Raw genomic sequence first — 20,740 nt, 5'->3', positions numbered from 1 at the left:
TACTTGAAATTTCCACTGTGTGGTGACTTTACCACTGCCCTCTATAAATAAGTGCTTTTAATCATACCATGACCAGTTTTGCAAAGCTCCATATGTAAATTAAACAAAGACAATTATTATGCAAAACAAAACAAAAAATGCTGCTGTAAATTCAAGTTGGTGGGAAAGGCTGAACGTTTGCATGTCCTAAATCTAGCTTTCGGTCTGCTACACAAGGAGTTCTTTCCCAGCACGTAAAAAGTGCTCTGCAAAGTTTGGAGAGCAAACGTTTGCCTGGTAGCCTAATTTTGGAAAGGTTTTAAGACTGTCCTTAACTCTAACTAAACGTGCAAGTTTAACGAGTGCAATCAACATAAGAATAGAGGCGTACGGAGCTTTACTCTGACACCAAGTGAAAGTACATTTCTGGAGCAGGCTGACCTTTTTGAACCGAGCAGCGCGGGGCGGGCGGGCTGTCAATGCCCGCGCGACAGGCCCCGCCGGCGGAGACACTTGTTGGCGGCCCAGCGCACGCTCGCAGCTCGCAGCCCGCTCAGGCCGGGCCGGCGGCGCCGCGGGGCCGACCCGGAAGACGCGCGGCTCACGAGGCCCGGCCCGGCCGCGGCCTCGGCCTCCGCCGCCAGGCCCGTCGCTCCGCTCGCGCAGCCGCAGGCGCGCCAGCCACCCAGGCAGGAAGCAGCCCGGCTGCGCCGCAGCCTCCCGCTGCCCACGCGGGCGGGCGGGCGGCGCACGCGCACACGCCTCGCTCACGCTCACGCTCACGCACACGCACACAAAAGAAAGCCGCGGGCGCGTGCGGGGCTTGCTGCGGGGCTGGGGCGCGGGCGCGGGCCTTCTCTCGCCCAGCAGCCCTGCCCTCCCCGCAGGCCCAGGCCCGCGGCCGCGCAAGTCCAGCCCGGCGGCCCGGTCGGCGCGGAGCGCGCAGCAGGCAGGTCCCGCCCGGCGCCCGCGCCAGTGGGGCCCGAGCTCGGCTCCCTGAGCCCCTGCTTCTCTCTGGGGCTTAATGAAAGCGAGTGTCCCACAGCCATCCCACAGCAGTCGTCAAACCTAGTTTCACATACCGTGCCCTGCAGACATATGTGTCCGTCACCCCCTCCCTCAATCCCGGTGTCCTCACACCTTACTTTACTTACTTCAGTTTTCCCATGCCTTCCTGTTTTCTTACCTTCCTGTGCTGGCGGTCTGCATTTCTCCCAACGCAGAGAATGTTCTAAACCCATCGTTCCAATTTCATCTTTTGAAATTAACTTTTCTAACAGCAAAACGCCACATTATAAATCCTTTCCAAGTCATCTCCCAATCTTCTAATTCAAAACATCTCCACAACTTTTATAATTATCAGTTCCTACCAAATCATTTCATAAACAGCTCTCAAAACACTGCATTTTTTCCTTGTCTATTCCTTCAAAGCTAATACTTTGCAATTTAACACAAATTTGCTCCTAATTCAATTAATGCAGGAAAAGCATTTGACAAAACCCAACACTTTCAAATTTTATTAGCCTGTTCCAGAAAGGTAATCACTGAAAATCCATTTCCTAAATATGCCCCTGGTAAGCTAGCAATAATCTTTCTCAATAGTCTCTCACAACCCATTTGAATCACTCAAAACACAAGACCTACCATGCCCATTTCCCTAAAGGCTCTAATTATAGAACCTAATCAAATGAATAAATTCCCACTACCAATGTATGTTTTCACACATACAGGTGTTTATGTGTAGCCAAAGACACATGCACAAGACTCTGCAGTATATACATTTCATTCCAATCCCTGAATACTGGCGCGTCTCAAATTGACAAGGAAAAGTCAAGGTTAGCGTAGAGCCCAGGTGGCCTCTGGTTGGCGAAGCCCAACGTCATCTGTCTGAAACCACCAGTGGCTCAGTGGGCGGATGATGAGATTTTGACTACCTTAAAGATTTAGTCTCAGGAACCCGCGGGTAGTTCTACTCTGGCCTGTAGGGTCGCTATGAATGGGAATAGGTTAAATAGCAGTGAGTTTAAATTGGGACCCAGGGAGCGATGTAGGTTAGGCATGGAGTTGCTAACCTCAACGTTGGTGGTTCAAACCCATCAGCCACTCTGTGGAAAAGACTGCTCCCCTAAAGATTTAGATTCAGAAGCCCTATACAGTTGTGTCAAAACTGACACAACAGCAGCACATGCACAACAGCATATGCCTTGTGAAGTCACTTAAAACATACCATGTCATTTGTACTAATAACTTCTCTCAGCACCTTTCTTAAAGCGCCTATCATTGGTCTAATCCACACAATCCACTCACATTACTCCCCAAGGCCCAGGGATGTTTGAAGCAGGTTCAGAAAACACTGTAGCCCAGACAAGGCAGATGCAAGATGCACCCAAGTTTTGTGAGTTGGGCAATGGCATCCCTAGACCTTAGAGCTTCGAAGCTCTGGGTCTCTGTAGGTCCTTCACAGTATTCTATTTGTATTTGACAAAATGTAGCAAAAAAGTAACGAATGCTCCTGAGCTGGGTGCTGGCCCTAATTCTAGAGCAAAGCTGCACTGGGACGGAACACCAAATCCATGAATCCTGTGCCTGGTCACACTGCTCTCATTGACACTTCTTAAATCCAACCTGAGTATGCCTGCTCCCTGAAGCATGAACGAAGATCATACGCCTTTTTAGACTCAGGTTTGAGCAGGAAAGGCAGGAAAACATTCTTTGCTAAGAGGTTGAAAGAATCAGTGGTCCTATGAGGGGTATAAGGCAACCAGGGATTTAAAGCACACAACATTCAGTTCCTAAATGAAAATAGTTTAAAATGTCAGTTGCAGGGTTCACAGCAAGTCGCTGAAGGAGAATCTTAAAAACCACAATTAGATAACCAGTTGAGAATGTAATCTGGAGTAATGAAAGAAAAAGGTAACAGAGATCAAAGTTTGACCAAAATAAATACTATCATAGAACCAGACAGGCAAAAGTTTAATAAGAGAAGATGTAAAGTTAAAGGCCAGAGTATGGAGGTGGGCCTCTCTTAAATACCATCAATTAAACCTATGACAGCAAGTGTATGGGCGATGACGATTCCAAACCCCAGGATTATATTTGTATTGTTAAGTGAGCAAAGCGTAATGCTTATGTATATTTTGTTTGTGTGATTAGCAAAACAACTCCTTAGATGTTAAATAACAAATAAAAACTAGAAAAAAGGCCGATTAGTCAATTACTTAATAAAGCGCATCTAGCATAGTCTCTATGCCTGTTAGAATCCCATTTTGGAAGGAGTTTTCATTTTTTTAAATCATTTTATTGAGGGCTCGTACAACTCTTATCACAATCCATCCAGCCATCCATGTGTCAAGCACATCTGTACTCTTGTTGCCACTATCATTTTCAAAACATTTTCTTTCTACTTGAGCCCTTGGTATCAGAGTTCCTCATTTTCCCCCTCCCTCCTCCATCCTCTCTCCCTCATGAATGCTTGATAATTTATAAATTTTCTTTTTCATGTCTTACACTGACCAATGTCTCCCTTTATCCACTTTTCTGTTGTCTGTCCCTCTGGGAGGGGGTTATATGTAGATCATTGTGAACCATTCTCCCCCCCACCTTCCCCTTACCCTCCTGGTTTCGCTACTCTCAATATTGGTCCTGAGGGGTTCATCTGTCCTGGCTTCCCTGTGTTTCCCACTTTTATCTGTACCCATGTACATGATCTGGTCTAGCCAGATTTGTAAGGCAGAATTGGGGTCACGATAGTGGGGGGAAAGGAAGCATTAAAGAACTAGAGGAAAGTTGTATGTTTCAACGCATGCTACACTGCACCCTGACTGGCACTTCTCCCGCGACCCTGGAAGGAGTTTTCTGTTCAAGGATTAAGACAGGATGTATTCTGAATCTACACTTTAGTAGAGAATGTGACTCAAGACACTATAATTTTTGTTTCTCTACGGATAAAGTCTGCTGAAAGACAAAACTACATGATGAACAGGACCATCTAGATCTGTCTGAAGTGGCAGAGGACAAGGCTAGAAGCACCAGAGGTTGTGGCAAGGAGACTAGAGGGCAGAGCAAAGGAGTCGGGCCAAAAACCAAAGGAAGATACAAGGAGACGGTGAGCTAACAGAGGAGCAGCACTAAGACTATGAGATGCGAGGCGGAACAGCAGGTGGGCTTCTTGGTCACAGAGGAGGAGGCCAAGAGACAAACCATGAGGCTGAAAGGCTGAGGACCCGACAGAGGTTTGACTGAGGAGATATACTGTTATGGACAAATGACATGTAGCAACCTGTTAATTTCCTTATTAAACCCCCTTCTTGGAGAGTAGAGTCGGTGAGTTCTGGGTGGCCATAGCAACAATCAAACCCAAGAGAAAAACACAAAGGAATGGTGGTGTCCAAATAGGTAAGAGAGGATGGAGGCGAGGAGAAGCAAGTCAGACCCCTGCCTTGTGCCTCCAGAGAAGCCAGACAAGGTAAATATGGCCCTCCATGCCATTGTGACACGAAGACAAAAACACACGTGAAGAGCTGTAGATCTGGAAATTATATATATATATACATACACACACACATACATGCATACCTATATATACACACACATGAAGTTAAATGAGAAGACAGATCAAAACTTCCTAAGAAACATTAAGAAAATGATATATAAACTCAGAAATCAGACAGAAAGCACCACTTTCATTATGCAGGCAGTCCCCAGCCTATAATTCACAACATATTCCAGTTATGAAAAGCAGCACTTACGACTTTTCAGGTGTTTTTGGTGTGCATCTTACCATTAGTAATATAAACTACATACAGGTTGCAACATGTACTTTGCTGATGTTATCATTCTCATGCCAACCCGCAAAGGCAAATAAAGTTTGAATTCTTAAAACTTCTTATTTAAAAGGCAATAATAAAATAATTTAAAACATACATAATATGTTTTTAAATATAAAATACAAATTTTTAAAAGGCAGGTTTTCAACTTACAGTAAAAATGACTTAAGACAGAGTTGTCAGGAAATCCTATCATAAATCGGGGACTACCAGGACACACACACAACTGTACACGCCTCAGGATACCTCCACTGTCCTACTCACCTTATACTCTTCAAATTTTACTTAAGCCTTTTTGTCTTTCAAATAAGCCTCTTTTTTTTAAACCATTTTATTGGGGTTCATACAACTCTTATCGCAATCCATACATACATCCATTGTGTCAAGGACATTTGTACATTCATTGCCCTCATCATTTTCAAAATATTTGCTCTCTACTTAAGTCCCTGGCATCAGTTCCTCATTTTCCCCCCTCCCTCCCCACTCTCCCTTCCCTCATGAACCCTTCGTAATTTATAAATTACTATTTTGTCATGTCTTACACTGTCCGATGTTTCCCTTCACACACTTTTCTGTTCTGTCGTCCGTCCCCCAGGGAGGAGGTCACATGTAGATCCTTGTAATCAGTTCCCCCTTTCCACCCTACTCTCTCTCCACCATACCGGTATCGCTACTCTCACCACTGGTCCTGAAGGGATCATCTGTCCTGGATTCCCTGTGTTTCCAATTCCTATCTGTACCAGTGTACATCCTCTGGTCTAGCCAGATTTGTAAGGTGGAATTGGGATCATGATAGTCTGGGAGGAGGAAGCCTTTAGCAACTAAAGGAAAGTTGTATGTTTCATCGTTGCTACACTGCACCCTGACTGGCTCATCTCCTCCCCGAGACCCTTCTTTAAGGGGGTGTCCAGTTGCTCACAGATGTGTCTTGAGTCCCCCACGCTGCACTCCCCCTCATTCACAATATGATTTCTTTGAAATAAGCCTCTTATTATAAATAAATTATCACCCATTTTTACAAAAAAAGTTTCATGTGGTTTGAGATACTTGTATAGCAATTACAGGTGTCCTGGTGTTAGTTATGCATGACATTCCATGGATTACCACATCTGAATCATGGACGGCATAGACTATCCCTATCTGTACGGAGAAGGAACAGGCCACTGGCTATTCGGAGTAACTCCCGGTGTCTTGGATAGGCAGCAGTATGTTTTCTCTGTATACTCCCTGCTACAAACTACTTTCTCCTCTTCATTTTACTCTTACTCCCATCCAGCTAAACTCCACAAGTCCAGTTTTACTGTCAGCACACTATCCTACATCTTCTGCCTTCCATAGTAATACTCCTCCCACTTATCTTTTTGTCTTTAGTGTCTCATTTTTAATCCACAAATATCTCTCAACTGCATTTCCAACAATATAGCAGGGACTTCAAAAAGTTCATGGAAAAGTGGAATTAAAAGGCAATGAGATTTTCCTAAAATATTTTGAAGCCCCCTAACATTACATGTGAATGGTTATGACTTTGCATTAATTACTGTGACAGAATGAAGAATGTATCAAATCCATCTACTTCTCTCAACTGCAGACAACACGACCATTAGGGTCACTATCAGTTAGGCTCACTGCATCTGATGATGACAATCACATGATCTGACTTCAAGTTTGGCCTGTCTTGGGCAACCTGTTAGTACTTTGGAGGACTGAGCGGTCACTCTCCTCCTCCTGCAGCTTGATGAACGGGCTGACTGCTTCTGCTCCCCAGGGCCACTCTCACTGTTGTCCAGGCACAACCACCCTTTGCCTTTCAAAGCACTCAAATCACCCCTCAGGCCACATCTCCAGAGTCCCAGAATACACTCCTCCCAAGCTTCCTCTCTCTCCCACTTACTCGCCATTCTTCTCAAAGTGACTTCAATACTCATAGTGAAGAACTTTCTACACCCTGGCCTTCCTCAATTTCATTTACACTGCAGCCGCCCCCGCATAAGTGGAGGCTTCAAACCCTTTGTGGAAAGGTTTCACTATCATCTTTGAATTCTATTTCTCCATGAACTTTTTGAAGTTTCCCATACATCATACTGAAAACAGCTGGAAGTGCTGTACCATAAAAACTAATTTCAGAGCCACTCCCCACTGCCCTTTTGACCACCACCTTATCTTCTAGCTCTATAGCTGCTCTTCGCCTCTTTTTGGCTTCATTTGCCTCCCGACACAACTGAAACCTGTGCGCCAGTCACGTTAACACCGCCCTCTCCAGGCTGTCCTGACCGTCCTTCCATGACACTCACCTACCTGGCAACTCCCCAGGGACGGCCAGCCTCCTCATCTGGGTTCTCCACACCCAGACCCTGGATGTTAATAAAGCACACCAGAAATTCCCCCACAACAGATTCATTCTCAGGGCAACTCTCTATCCCACTGACTGATTCAAACTAGTTTCTTATTTAAATGTATAATCTCATCAAATAATCCCATCCATAAAAATCCCTCAAATCATACCTGTTCCATCTGTAACCAGATCCTCTTTGCAGCCTCTAAATTACTGTACCTTCATCATCTGTTCATTCATTTTTCTTTCTTAAAGTAAATTTAATAAGCCCCTACATTCATGGCTTCCACATTAACAAAGCTGAAACAGTCCTTTATCCTCAATCTGGCCTCTAAATTGTTTTCCTGAAAAATCACAAGGAAAAAACCCTATGACCCATCTTCCATGTCCTTGTTCTCTCTCTGGCAATGACACTTGAATGACCTCCCTGGCTTATCTACTCTATCCGCTGAATCTACTCTATCCGCTGCTTGCGTTTGTCTCCAATGACTACCGCACCTTCCTTTGGCCCAAATTGTGGATTTTCCCCCACAATTTATCTTCAGGTTTTCTCGAATTCTCCTTTCCTCAGAATCACATCTCCCGGCATTGCTTCTACATTTTCATTCCTCAAATGAATGTCTCCCACAGCACCTGCCCCCTCGCAAAAAGAATAATCTTTAAACTACCACCCTCTGCTATCGTCTACTTTATTCCTGTTAGAATATAGGATGATTTATTTATAACTAGAGTCTCTTCAACTATTGTTTCAATTGACATCTCAATGATCAGACCAAACGTCAGTCATCAGTACCCTATCAAGTTCAAAATCAGTAAATTCAACAACTAGTGTCATATTCCCAAATCTGCATTGAACCTCTTTCCTCGGCCATAATACAATGTCTTTAACTCTAACATGGCAGTTCCCCTTGGGTATCTATCCGCTGGTACCTCACAGGTTGGTCAATGTGTCTTAAAATCATGACTAGCCATTCTTCCCCAACAAAACAATTCTTCAACTTAACCCAGTAATGTCTGTTAACTGTATCACCATTCTCGGTCTCTCAGATTGAAAATCTTAGTAACCCTTAACTTTCTTTCATCGTTCCCAAAAAATTGCTTCCCACTTGTCACCAAGACCTTCCATTTTTTCTTAGAAGTATTTCTCATATCTACCCCCATTTTTACCCCCATTCCCACCACTATCTTCTAGGAATGCCAACACTGACCAGCCTGCCCATCATAATTCTTTAAGGTCTAAACAATATAGCAATTCGTCCAAAAGGTGAACCCTCATCATACACGCCACAGTACTATGTCATGGATAGATGTGTATACACTTTGTCCCTGGATTAACTCCTATAGCACGGGCTATCATATGTAAACATGTGCATTAAGGGCAAATAACATATGACCCGAGAGCCCTGGTGGTGTAGTGGTCACACACTGGGTTGCAGTACACCTGACTAGATGTTCAAAACCACCCCAGGGCTTTCTACTCGCATTATCAGGAATAGTCTCAGAAGCTCAAAAGGGCAGTTCTACCCTGCCCTATGAGTCGCCCTTGACTCAAAGGCAGTGAGTTTGTTTTATTATAAGGTCCCTCTTGTATAAGACAAGAGTAAATATAGAGCAATGCTCATTGGTGGTTGACAAGATGAGGTGGCAAAAACAGACTTTCTACAGACTAAAGACTTGTCCGTGTAATACCAATATGTGAATGTGGGCACTTGTGATAAAAACACTGCTAGCATGGTTCCAGTTCACATGAGGGGCTTCAAAGTTCATGAAGAAAATGGGATTCAAAGATAATGGACTGAAGGGGGAAAAAGTAGTATTTTCCTGCAAACTTCTTGTATAACTTTGTTCTGAAGCCCTCTTGTATAATCATGGATTTACTCCAAAGAAAAAGTTTAAACACACCTGTGATCAGTCCATGACAAATCTTAAGTCTTATTCGGGTACCTTAAAATGAAAAAGGGAACTGATTTTTCTCTCTCCCTTTTTAAGTATGATCAAAGCTAATGAAGAGGATCTGGTGGAACAAATCTTAACTTTACCAATATAATCCAGAGTTCAGGGTTCAATCAAACAGTGGCTCCCAAAGGGATCTGCTAGGACAGTTACATTAAAGGGAGAGAAGTCAGCTCAGAAGGTGAAGGAGGAGAGGCTATGGTATGTTTTCTATTCCCCAAATGGTAATATTGAAAGATTTTCTTGAAAGACACAGGGAAATCAAGGGGGCTTATTGTAATTTTTTTTTTTTTTAAGAATTGAGTATTGCATGAGGGACAAAATGGCCAGAAAAGTTGTTGGGAAACTTGTTGGGAAACCCTACCCCATCTCCCCTACAACCCTCATTTTGCCCTGGACACTTTTCGCTCCCCAAACTCAAAGGACATTTGCAAGGAACATAATTTGGGTCTCCTTGAGAGTGACAAAACTGCCGTCTTGATACAGTTCACACCACGCGTGCAGAATCTTGCAGGGAAGGTGAGCGAGGGAAGCACTGCCTCCAGAGTGTGTAGACCTTCGTGGAGAACACATCAATACAGAGCTTCACATCTTCATTTCCTTGTTCAATAAAGAGGCCGGTGGTTTTATAGCTAAACTTTTTACGTACCTACACATACTCACTGAAGACACAGATAGGAATAGTTCTCAGACATCATCAAGCACCTTCCAAACTGGTTTTCTGAGTTTGAAAGCTTAAGACCATCTTCTTATGGAACAACTTAATCAATTGGCATTTTACACTTCACAAAAATCACCATCAGCTTCCCAGGGGAGTGATTAGGATCCTGGAGTCTTCAAAGCTTGTGACTAGCCACCAACACAAGTATGAGTCTCGACTCGTCAGGAACAAAACAGCAACGGAGGCAACCAAAAGCACTGAGAAGAATCCTATCTAGAAGACCTATCACCTCATCTGCCCTGAGACTAAAGGAACTGTTCAGCTACTGCCACTGATCATTCTGCTCGGGGCCACAACGATTGGCTCCAGGTACAATTTTAATAAGAAAAGTTCTTATTAAAAAAAAAGCCAAGTCTTAAGTGGAGAGCAAATGCCTTGAGAATGATTGGGGCAGGGAATGTATGGATGTGCTTTATACAATTGATGTATGTATATGTATGGATTGTGATAAGAGTTGTATGAGTCCCTAATAAAATGTAAAAAAGGAAAAGAGAAAAATATGATTAGGGCAAAGACTGTACAGATGTGCTTTGTACAATTGATGTATGTATATGTATGAACTGTGATAAGAATTGTATGAGCCCCAATAAATTGTTAAAAAAAAAAACTATATAAAGTGAAAAAAAAAAAGCCAAGCAAACGAACAGTAAAGTACAAAGGACCCTCTGAGAGGATCCCTCCACCACAATCTTTAAGCCTAGGGCTGAGCCCGTCCCGCGAGACCATCTTTAGTGGAATAGTGAGTGGGACGCCCAAGAAGGAACCAAGGCTCTACTCAAAAATCGCCTGCAGGAGACCACAAGGTCGCAAGCACACATGAGAGGACAAAGGGGCAGGGCAACTGCACAACGCAAAACGGAACACACTGAACACAGTGAGAAAGGATGCTAACACGATGTGAGAAATGTAATGAATGTCAGTGAGCAGTGTGTGAAAACTGCCCGAATGAAAAGCCAGCTTGTTGTGTGAGCTTTCACCAAAAGCTCAGTAACTGTTAAACATGCACGGATTCTTCACACTGTCCGCCACGAAACCTTGCAGAAAGTTGCTCGCTGCCAACCTGTTGGCCTCAACCCATAGCAACATATGTCTAACAGAATTAAACATTACCCAGTCCCACTCCAAGCTCACGATCCTTGGTATGTCTGAGCTCACTGTCGCAGCTACTCTGACACTCTACCTCACTGAAAGTTTCCCCGAGATGGCCAGGCCTCTACTCAGCATCATGTTATTTCCTAGCGAGTGTTCTTTCCTGATGACAAGTCCAAAACATGCAAGATGACGTCTAAGCATCTTCGCATCTACAGACGGAGCATTCTGGCTGTCCTTCCTCCAAGGCAGATTTGCACACAGTAAGTACAAGGAGTCCCCAGGTTACCAACAGGATGCTTTGCTCACTGCGTCTTTGCAGGTACGTCAGAACAGGTACAGATGGTTCTTGTTTAGCTTTACTTCAGTGAAAAATAATTTAAAAGCTGCACTTGTGGAAAATGGAGGTAACTGCCATGGAAACTTGGTGCAAAGGTTGGTTTAATCACTTCAAAGTGAGAGCACGTTTGCACATTAAAGGACATGTCCAAATATCCAGAAGCTGGATGTTTGTTACCCAGGGATTTCATGTACACAATAAAACATAACAATTTATAAATCATCAAGGGTACGGGACGGAGAGTGGGGGGAAAAATGAGGAGCTGATGATACCAAGGACTCAAGTAAAAAGAAAATATTTTGAAAATGATAATGACAACAAATGTACAAATGTGCTCGACACAACGGATGGATGTATAGATTGTGTCAAGAGCTGTATGAGCCCCCCAATAATTTTTTTAAATGTATACAACAATAATTTCTGTAAAGATAAATTCCTGTAGTCCATCTATAGAATATTTCAAGAGCATCTCTCCTCTTACACCCATCCTTCACTGTCTCCATTTACAATTCCAGGACTTACATACATAATCATTCAATAAAGAATTATCTACCACCTTCAAGAAACTAAATTGCCTAGCCTGCGTCCCTCTTACCCCAAAACATATTATTTCAGCTTCTTCTACTTGCATCTTTTCATAGTTCTAAATTTCTAGTTATTTTTTCTTCCTTTCTATATCTAATCACATCCCAGGACCTTATTTTTAATCTTACTGCTATCAAACTAATCAAGCCCTTCCTAATGTCTGCAGTAGACTTCTAACTCTTCTTCTCACCCCCAATCTTGTTCTACCACCACCTAGCCCCAATCTAGCCTACCTAGCTACCATCTGATTGAGTTATCTATCAGAGATAATCATTGGATCATTTCCCTGTTCAAACAAAGCTCAATAACTATACATTAATGATGCATTAGCATATTTCAATCCTCAAATCGTCACAATAATCCTTACAAGGAAGGCAGACTGATAATGAATCTCCTGGTGAGAAAACAAGAGACCCAGAAAGGAAGAAATGCTCTCTATAACCACAGAACTGGGTAAAAAGAAGGGTCAGGAGTAAAATCCAGCTCTATTTGCTTACTAAGTAAAATACTGCATAATGTGTTTCTTTCAAAGTTATCCATTTTTTAGCTTTATCTTATATAATGCTTATATAACTCTGTACTCTAGTCATGAACAGTCTGTATTCCAAACTATACCTTATGACCAATTATTTAGTTGGTCATGAAATTAGTCTAATGAGTCACAACCAGTTCTATTTTTTTCCTCATCTAGTTGTTTTTTTAATCAAGGAAATCATGCAAGTGAGCCGAACACAGTAAGGAGAGTGTCTTGGTTATCTTATGCAGCTGTAACAGAAAACAAGTGGATGGCTTTATAACAGAAACAGAAATATATTCTCTTACAATTTAGCAGGCTAGAAATTTGAATTCATCATCTCTAGGGAAGGCACTCTCTCTCTCAGTTCTAAAACCTATGGGCCCAAAATTCCTTGGAGATCCATGTATAATGGCATCAATCTTCTCCTGGGTCTAGGAGATTCTCAGCACAGGGACCTTGTGTCCAAAGACAAGCACTCTGCTCTGGCTTCTTCCTTGATGATCCTGAGGTCCTGCCCCCTTTGCTCACTCTTCTCAATATAGGCCATATTATTCATAGAAGTAGAAAGCCCAGTTTTTCTCTCTCAGAGCTGCTGGTGGTAGTTTCAAACTGTCAACCATGTGGATAACAGCCCAAGGTGTAACCACTACAGCACCAGGGATCCTTGGTACACCCAAGAAACCTCCCTTCCATCAGATCAGAGCTGAGACCTGAGTAAGGGCACTGCGCTCCACTCCACGCTGATCTCTTTTAACCGCCAGAGTCGACTCTCAGTCGCAGCAGCCCTATAGGGCAGACGAGAGTTGCCCCCCGAGTTTCCAAAACGCTAACTCTGTATGAGTAGAAAACCCCCAGGGGATAATGGTTTTGAACTGCTGACCATGCAGTTTGCAGCCAAATGTGCAACCACTATGCCACAAGGGTTCCACTGATCCTTTTACAACTAACTGGCTGATTGCTTCTTGAGAGATAACTGAATTATTACATGACTGCCAAACCACTAGGAATCACAGTCAAAATCAGTTGACCCCTAGGGATACAATTCAATCTGTGACAGGTACTTTGTAAAAAAACTTTATTTGATACATGCACACAAACATTTACACATGTAGATATTAGGTAAAATAGTCCTGGTGGCCCGGTAGTTATGTATTTGGCTACTAACTGAGATATCAGCAGTTTGAAACCACACCTCTCTCCCAAGGAGGAGGTGATGAGCAGTCTGCCTTCAAGCTTTGGATGCCCTATTGAGCAGCTATGAGTCAGAATGTACTCAATGACAACAGGTGTATATTGATGGAAGAAATACTTGTCTTACTGTGTAGCATGGTAAAAATATGATTAAAAAAGAATGTAAGAATTAAAATGTTAAGATACCCAGCATATCCTTGGGCTTCTTACTTCTAAGAATTTGCTTATGCTAAAATACTCTTTCCAATAATCTCTGCAAATTGGAATCCCACCCATCCCTTCATAGACCAGATAAAGTGCCACGTCTTATCTGGAGCAAGGTCAGGGAAATGTCATCCTAGCCAAATGTACTTCTGATACACTCATGATCATTGCGTTACTTGTGCACAAGTCCAGCTCCCATATTAGAGTACAACCACCAACAGAGGATGCCGCTTCACGTGTCCTGACTACACGTAACAGGGCGTTGGCAACATCTGCTCACCCATGGAAACCATCCTTCCTCTTCTGAAATCCTGTTGAGAGTCAATGCCATGAAGAGCATTTCTACTTCATTCCAACCTTCAGTTACCAACTCTTACCTTTCAGAAAGCCTCACCATCTTCCTTCCCCAGACGAACCTCAAAATAATCCTCTGTAACATCAATCTTCCTATGAACATAACCTGTTGCACTTCAATAATCTTTTCCTTCCATCGGAACCATCCTATCAGATGTCTTTCTTCTCCACATGTCTATCTTCCACTTCATTCCGAATTCTCCACAACCCACAATGATAGATCTTACAATCTGTAACCAGAGCACTCTCTCTTCCCTCATCTTCTCTGTACTGGACTGCTTCAATTATTTCTACTCATGTAGTGTGGATATATTTGTGCTTGCCCCATGAAGTCCTTTGTAGAACAAGGCTGATTGTGAACAAACAGAAACGTATATGCAAGTCAGATCCCCTTAATTCTCTTGGAGACCTTCTACTTCCTTCAGTTCCTCAAGAAGCTGGTGTCTTCTGGCCACACGCCCTCAGTTCTATCTATTCTAGCCTGCAATTCAGAAAGCAGATTTGAGAAAAGCATGCAGCAGGAAAATGCCAGTTATAAAGGAGCCAAGTTGACTCGTGATTTTCACTCAGACCAAGAAATTTGTGGGGTACAGGCTGAGACAGGGGCAAACTAAGAGTTACACTAGACATGGTGGAAATAGATACCACAGTTGTCCAACTCAAAACCTGCCCAGCAAATGTGAATCTGAAACAGAACAAACCAGAAGGAGCAGCTAAAATGAAACAGGCTGAAAGCCTTCAGTCAGAAATAGATCTGGACTCTAGGTTCATTCTAGGGCTGTAAGAAAAATCTGGAGCCATTTAGTCCTTTCTCTGAGGCCCCTCAAGAATCCTTTCAAATGTCTAGCTGAAGTGTATGGTACTTAAATCCTTTCCCCAACCTTTAACCAGTATTCATCTCGCCATCTCTTAACCCCTACAGCACTTACTGTCTGTAAAACTCAATTGGAAACTCCAGAAACCACCTTGCTCAAGGCAATGAAACTATTTTATAGGTAAACATGCTCAAAATATATTTAGATATTCAACTCAGTGTGGTCCTTTCAAAATAGTTACCTTGAGAAGCTACAACTTAAAAATTTACTCATTCCATCCAGCTAACCATCTGATGCGCTCATTTACATGTGAAGCTCCCGCCACCACTCAAAATGCGTCCAGTGTCTTCTTTGGGAGTACCTTCCAGAGCCAGTTATAAACCGACCAAGAAGGTCATTCTCATTCCTTGAGATCATCTGAATTAAAACTTAAACTATTCTTTGGTCACTCTAGAATTCCATTCACTTTAAAACTCAACTTTGACAAATCTTCCACATTTCTAAAAATGAAATCTTTCCAAGGATACTGATGTGTCCCCAATGAGAGTATTCAAAGAGAGTGCCCTGTTTTATTTTTAAATGTGCTATCAAAGAAGGATTCTGGATTCCTGGGAAAGGATGCCCTACTTGTCTTTATTGATTCCCTTCCCCAAAAGCACACATTACACACTGAAGAAGGAGGTAAGTGTATAAAATTGTGCTATAATTTACAAGGTAATTCAGAAATGGCATTCAAAGAATATCCTGAATATTGGTAGCCTTAGTGAAATAAATGTGGAGCCACTAAAGATGACTACAATATAAAAATGTTCATTTTGAGGTATAATTTTGATTTTAAAAATCAATTTGCCTAATATCTTACACTGTTAGGGAATTAGTTCACAATTGTCTTTCTCCCCCCAAAAAATGTAAACAGTGAAATACCTTGTGGGAAGAAACTTCATCTATTACTTTTTTATTATTCTACACATGAATTAAATCAGACAGATCCTTAAAGCAGCTAAACATTTGAGTCATTTTATACCTGAGTTACAAAAATCCAAATCTGCCTCCCACCTGATTGACTCTAGATTAAACTGGGTTCAGATTAGAACCTCTGGGTCTGCCTGCCGCTTCCATTCTCATTCATCTGTCTTCTTCTGACCCTGCACATGGTTTCTGAGGCTTTAAATCTTTACAGCAAGTCTTACCTTTCTCCCCTGAAGCAACTGGTGGATTTGTACCACCAATCTTGCATCTAACAGACCAATGTTTACCTATCAGTGCTCCACAATTGCATATAGTGAGACAAACACTGCTCACAGTACACACTACTCTCTAGCGGGCACTCAACAGGTATTTATGAAGCATTTAACAACCAAGCTGTTGCCAGAGATTAAATAGCCTCTACAGCCCATAGGTGAAACAAAGAAAGAGACTAACTCCAGAAACATATACAAAAGTTAGCAGTACAGGATTTGCATGTGAATGCTGTCTGTCATTAATCAAAGTGAAGCAGATCCTCAGGAGGTGAGGCTACACGATTTCCAAAAAGGAGAGGAGAGGCTGGAGCAGGTCCACAGCAGTGGGTTTTTGGTTTGGGAGCTTTACATTCTCGGTATCAGTCACTTATGGTTGATGTTGCCTCTCATGCACAAATTTCAAAAGCACCAATATTTTATGACTGTTGTAATACAAGGGAGTTTCAAAAGATTCATGGGAAAAAAAACATGTATCCATTAATTCCATTTTCCATATACGATTTAAAGTCCTCTGGTATGTGAGCACCATTTCCCAACATATGAAGTGATTTGAATGTGCTTACTCCCTTACAGCTGTGTCAGAATCGACTTGATGACAGTGAGTGTGCCCCCAATCTGTTTTATCACTGTCATTTCCATCTCCTCCACAGCCACTAGATCCAAATGCCCTCAGAATCCCTTACCATTTCTGCAGCCAGCCACAAAATTATCAACACCTTCATCGTTCCCCATCTCCCCTCCTCCTTCTCCTCCTCTCCCTTATTACATGTCCTTCCCTCCCCAAAAAAGAAACACTCATGCCCACACCAGTCGGCTCCTTCCTGAACACAAGAATTGCCATCAGAGTCTACAAAGAACATGCAAGGGCCACTTTAACACACTCCCAGATTTCCCATGAAAACTCTCCAGGAGGCTATCAAAGATTCCTGCACTCAACTTGATAACTAAGTTCTAGAAACTCTATCTCATCTCTAACCAACAACCCTTAGGCTGCAAAGATGCTGTTTCCCACATGGCCATCCTTAGAGGTCCATCCATCAAACTTCCCTTTATCACCTGACTCACTTTTTCCAGTCTGATTAAATGCGCTACTCAGGAAAGTCCTCCCTAGTCTAAATCATCATCTAATATCGCGGGGAAGTCACTTGATATGACCTAACGTTGTTGGAATCTGAAATCAAGGCGTAAACATTCACATTCAAAGAAATAAAGGCATCCAATAAAGACACTAAAGAAATAACAATCAATTATAGGAAAGGAAGGAGACAGGGCATAAGTGTCAGTGCCTTAAAATATTTTTATTCATAGGAAAGAATTAAAAGATGTCATTTTGATAAACCAAGGAATAATGTGTGCATAGTACTTGCAGATTTTGAGAATAAGAAGTACAGAAATCAGTGCGTACAAGGAGGAGCCTCCAGGAAGTGGGACTGCAGTGAACAGGTGGGACAATGGCTATTATTCATTATAAGCCCCCAGAGGACAATGTTGTTGTTTTTAGCTAAGAACACACACTATTTCATAATTTAAAGGAGGGGGTACAGTACTGACATACTATTTTTAAGCCCACTAAACTTACAAAATTGTACGGCTTGATGTTGTCCAATGAGGAAAGGGAAGGAAAGCAGGCCTTCTCATACTGGGGCGACAAAAGAAAGAGGTCCATCAATACTCTCGGATAAAACAAAGCTCTTACAATGAGGGAGATCTAGATGGACTAATTTAGAAATGTTTCCAAATTACTTTATAACACTCAATTCTTTCTGTCAGTTTTTAATGTTGTTCAAGTATTACCCACCACCCCTCTGAGTCAGAATTGACTCAATGACAATAAGTTTGGTTTGATTTTGGTGTTTTTTGTTTTTAAGAAATGTACTGGTCCTTGCTAAATGCATGACTGATTGCATTTGCCCTTTCCTCTTCCACATCTTTCTTTCCATCTTCCCCTTTAATCTCTCTGCCCTCTACTTTCATTTTAAAAAAATTCTCCTTCTCAACATGCTCATTATTCTCCGCAACTTAAGAGCACTAGCGAGGTAATGCGTGTATGCAGTCTTTCCTAATTAATAGGAAATGATTTTCCAGGAAACTGACAAATGTGGTTTTAGCCCAGAGTCCTCTCTTGAAAGTCTGGTCCAATTTGAACTCAGAAAATCCACGAGAGCTTGGTTCACTTCCTGAAAGAAAGATGCTATAATCCTCCCTCCAAACTGACATTGAGAATCATCCAGTCTCTCTAGGAGCTCCTAGACCTCAAGATAACCACAGCTGATCCTGACCTCCTTGCAACCTAAGCCCGCAATAGATGCTCTGCAGGCCCACACTTGCTGATGCGTTCTCTTCCATACCACCATGCCTCAGTGAAGGAGTACATCCGGAACTGTGACAAAAGATCTTCCACCAGCCCTGGAGTTATAGAACCAATCTTGCAAATTAGATGAACAGAAGCGGCAAATGGAGCCTCCAGAGAAGGGCCACCATTCAAGGACCTGTGCTGACTAATGCAACACCAAGTCTCCCGGGCCAGACCGGCGGCAGGGCAGTGAAGACAGCTACCAAGCCAAATTATTTGCATTCTAGCATCAGTCAGGGTAGCGTTCATCCGGTCTTTGGTAAGGTCTTCCAATTCGCAGAGATCTCAACTACTTGTCCTAGAGCATCCTGCAGCACCCAGCCCTTCCTTGCAGGGGCTATCTCAGAGGGGAGCCTATTCACTGGTGTAGGTCTAAAATAAAATGACTCAGATCAAACGATGCACTAAGGTCTAATTCTCAGTGACCCCCAACCAGAACCAGGACCCACACTTACCAGATGGCATCTTCGGAAGCGCCCAGACTGGTTTCGGAACTATGTCATTCTGGCCCATGTGAAATAACTCTTTAGTCCTTGGGCCAACAGTTACCAATTAGATCACATCTGTCTAGTTTATCCTGCTTTCCCGTCATCTTCTCCAATATTTAGCACTCCCGTTTGCTTCCGATGCTATCCCTTGTATTCACGGACAACCCATACACCCCAGCTTCCTTTCCTTAGGAAGGTTGCAGCCCTTCCCATCACCAAATATCTAATGTATCTGCACAATAAACATCCCCCAGAAGCCTCAAGACTCCTCCACCCCCTGCATTCCTCCACCTAGCCGGCCTCTTTCCCTCCGGCCGCTCTCCCGGCTCACACTACTCCCACTATGTTCCCTGCAAGAATTCCCTTTTCTCTAACCCCTGCCCTTCCCTTCTCCCAAAGAGCACACTCGGGGCAGCCACACGGACTGAGGCCTGCGGCGCATAAAGCACTGCACCAGGCACGGTGGACAGAGACCGACCCGGTGTCGCCCCGACCGTTCCACGCACAGCCAGCACCCTCCGGCTTCCCCGGGCACGCGTTCTGCCCCTTTCCCTACCTCTGACACCTCCCTGGGGCCTCGAAGGCCTCCTTCCCTCCTCCGCCACCCCCGTCATTATTCCTCCTCTACCCCCCAACCCACTATCCGCACCCAGCTTCCTCCCGTTCCCAGCCAGCCCTAGCGTTCCACTCGGCCTCGGCCGGTCCCCCGGCCACCCCCGGCCTCGCCACGGCTCGCTCCCCCCGAGGTCAGGCCGTTACCGCCGCGCGCTCCCCCCCGCGCGCCGCCCCCTCCCCCTCCCTCGCCCTCCCCCAGGCCCGGGCCTGCCGGGCCGAGCGCTTTACCGCGGACGGGCGCCGAGTCGCGCGGTCACCGACTGCAGGCGGCGACAGCTCCAACCTTCCTAGGGGCCTGGAGCGGAGGGGAAGGGGGGGAGGGGGAAGAACTTTTGCGGTGGCAGCTTCAGCAACAGCTCCCACCCCTGCGCCTTTCTCCTCTTCCTCCCCCTCCTCCTCCTCTTCCTCCTTCTCTTCCTCCTCCCAGAGCAGTCGAGACGCAGACATGCCGCGGCTAGAGCGCCGCCGCGGTCGCCGCCGCTGCCGGCGCAGTGCATTGTGGGAAGCCGTGCGCACGGGAAGCGCTCCGCGGCGCCGTCCCTCTCCGGGCCGGAGCCCTGGCTTGGAAGACCCAGCGTGGCCGCGCCTCTGGCGCTTGCGTGTCGCCGCCCCAGCGTGGCCGCGAACACTGGCCCCCAGCCGCGGGGCGGCCAGGCTTGGGAGGAAAGCGATTTGAAAAAGACTGGAACTAGGGACGTCTTTCTCAGTCTTCAGGCGTAGCGCCCCAAGGAGTGGAGGACTCGAGGGTCCAGAGCGTTTCCGGCCCCGAGAAATGGAAGGGACGGGGCCTAGGTGAAAGGTTATTTGCCAGCATTTCTTGACGTGTTCGTTTATGCTTGTTACCCAGCCTTTCCCCCTAACATCTCCATTCGTCGGCCTCTAGCTCCCCAAATGCCACCTTTTCCGGAAGCGGCAGCCCTCTGCCCTTGAAACCAACAAACCCCATTAGTGTCTGCAAAACGAGACACATGGTGTTAACGTGGAGCGGAGATCCGGCTCTGGACCCGCGTTACATGTCATTTCCCGCTCACGACCCACACCGGGGTCTGTACGGCAAACATCCGGTAATTCTCCTGATGGAGCTAGGGTATAGCGCAGTTAGATTTTATCCCTTGGGGATCTTTAAACCACCGTAGC

The 20,740-nt window shown here is 44.3% G+C and overlaps 1 protein-coding gene across 4 annotated transcripts in view; it reads right to left on the bottom strand.

The window, feature by feature from the left end:
* Positions 1–20,028, bottom strand: part of ZNF148 (zinc finger protein 148) — a 143,560-nt gene extending 123,532 nt beyond the window's left edge. For 2 of the 4 annotated variants that reach the window (XM_075556303.1, XM_075556304.1), the window contains exon 1: positions 19,832–20,028. The gene's annotated coding sequence lies outside the window, so the exon portion shown is untranslated. Of the gene's footprint in view, positions 1–420; positions 580–19,831 lie in introns of those variants that run through there. The other 2 variants (XM_075556301.1, XM_075556302.1) reach the window with 2 other exon arrangements.
* Between the last annotated feature and the right edge of the window lie 712 nt (positions 20,029–20,740).

Source organism: Tenrec ecaudatus, chromosome 8 (genome assembly GCF_050624435.1).
Source record: "Tenrec ecaudatus isolate mTenEca1 chromosome 8, mTenEca1.hap1, whole genome shotgun sequence".
NCBI lineage: Eukaryota > Metazoa > Chordata > Mammalia > Afrosoricida > Tenrecidae > Tenrec > Tenrec ecaudatus.
Note: the sequence above shows the minus strand (reverse complement) of the source record. Positions and strands in the feature narration are given on the sequence as shown.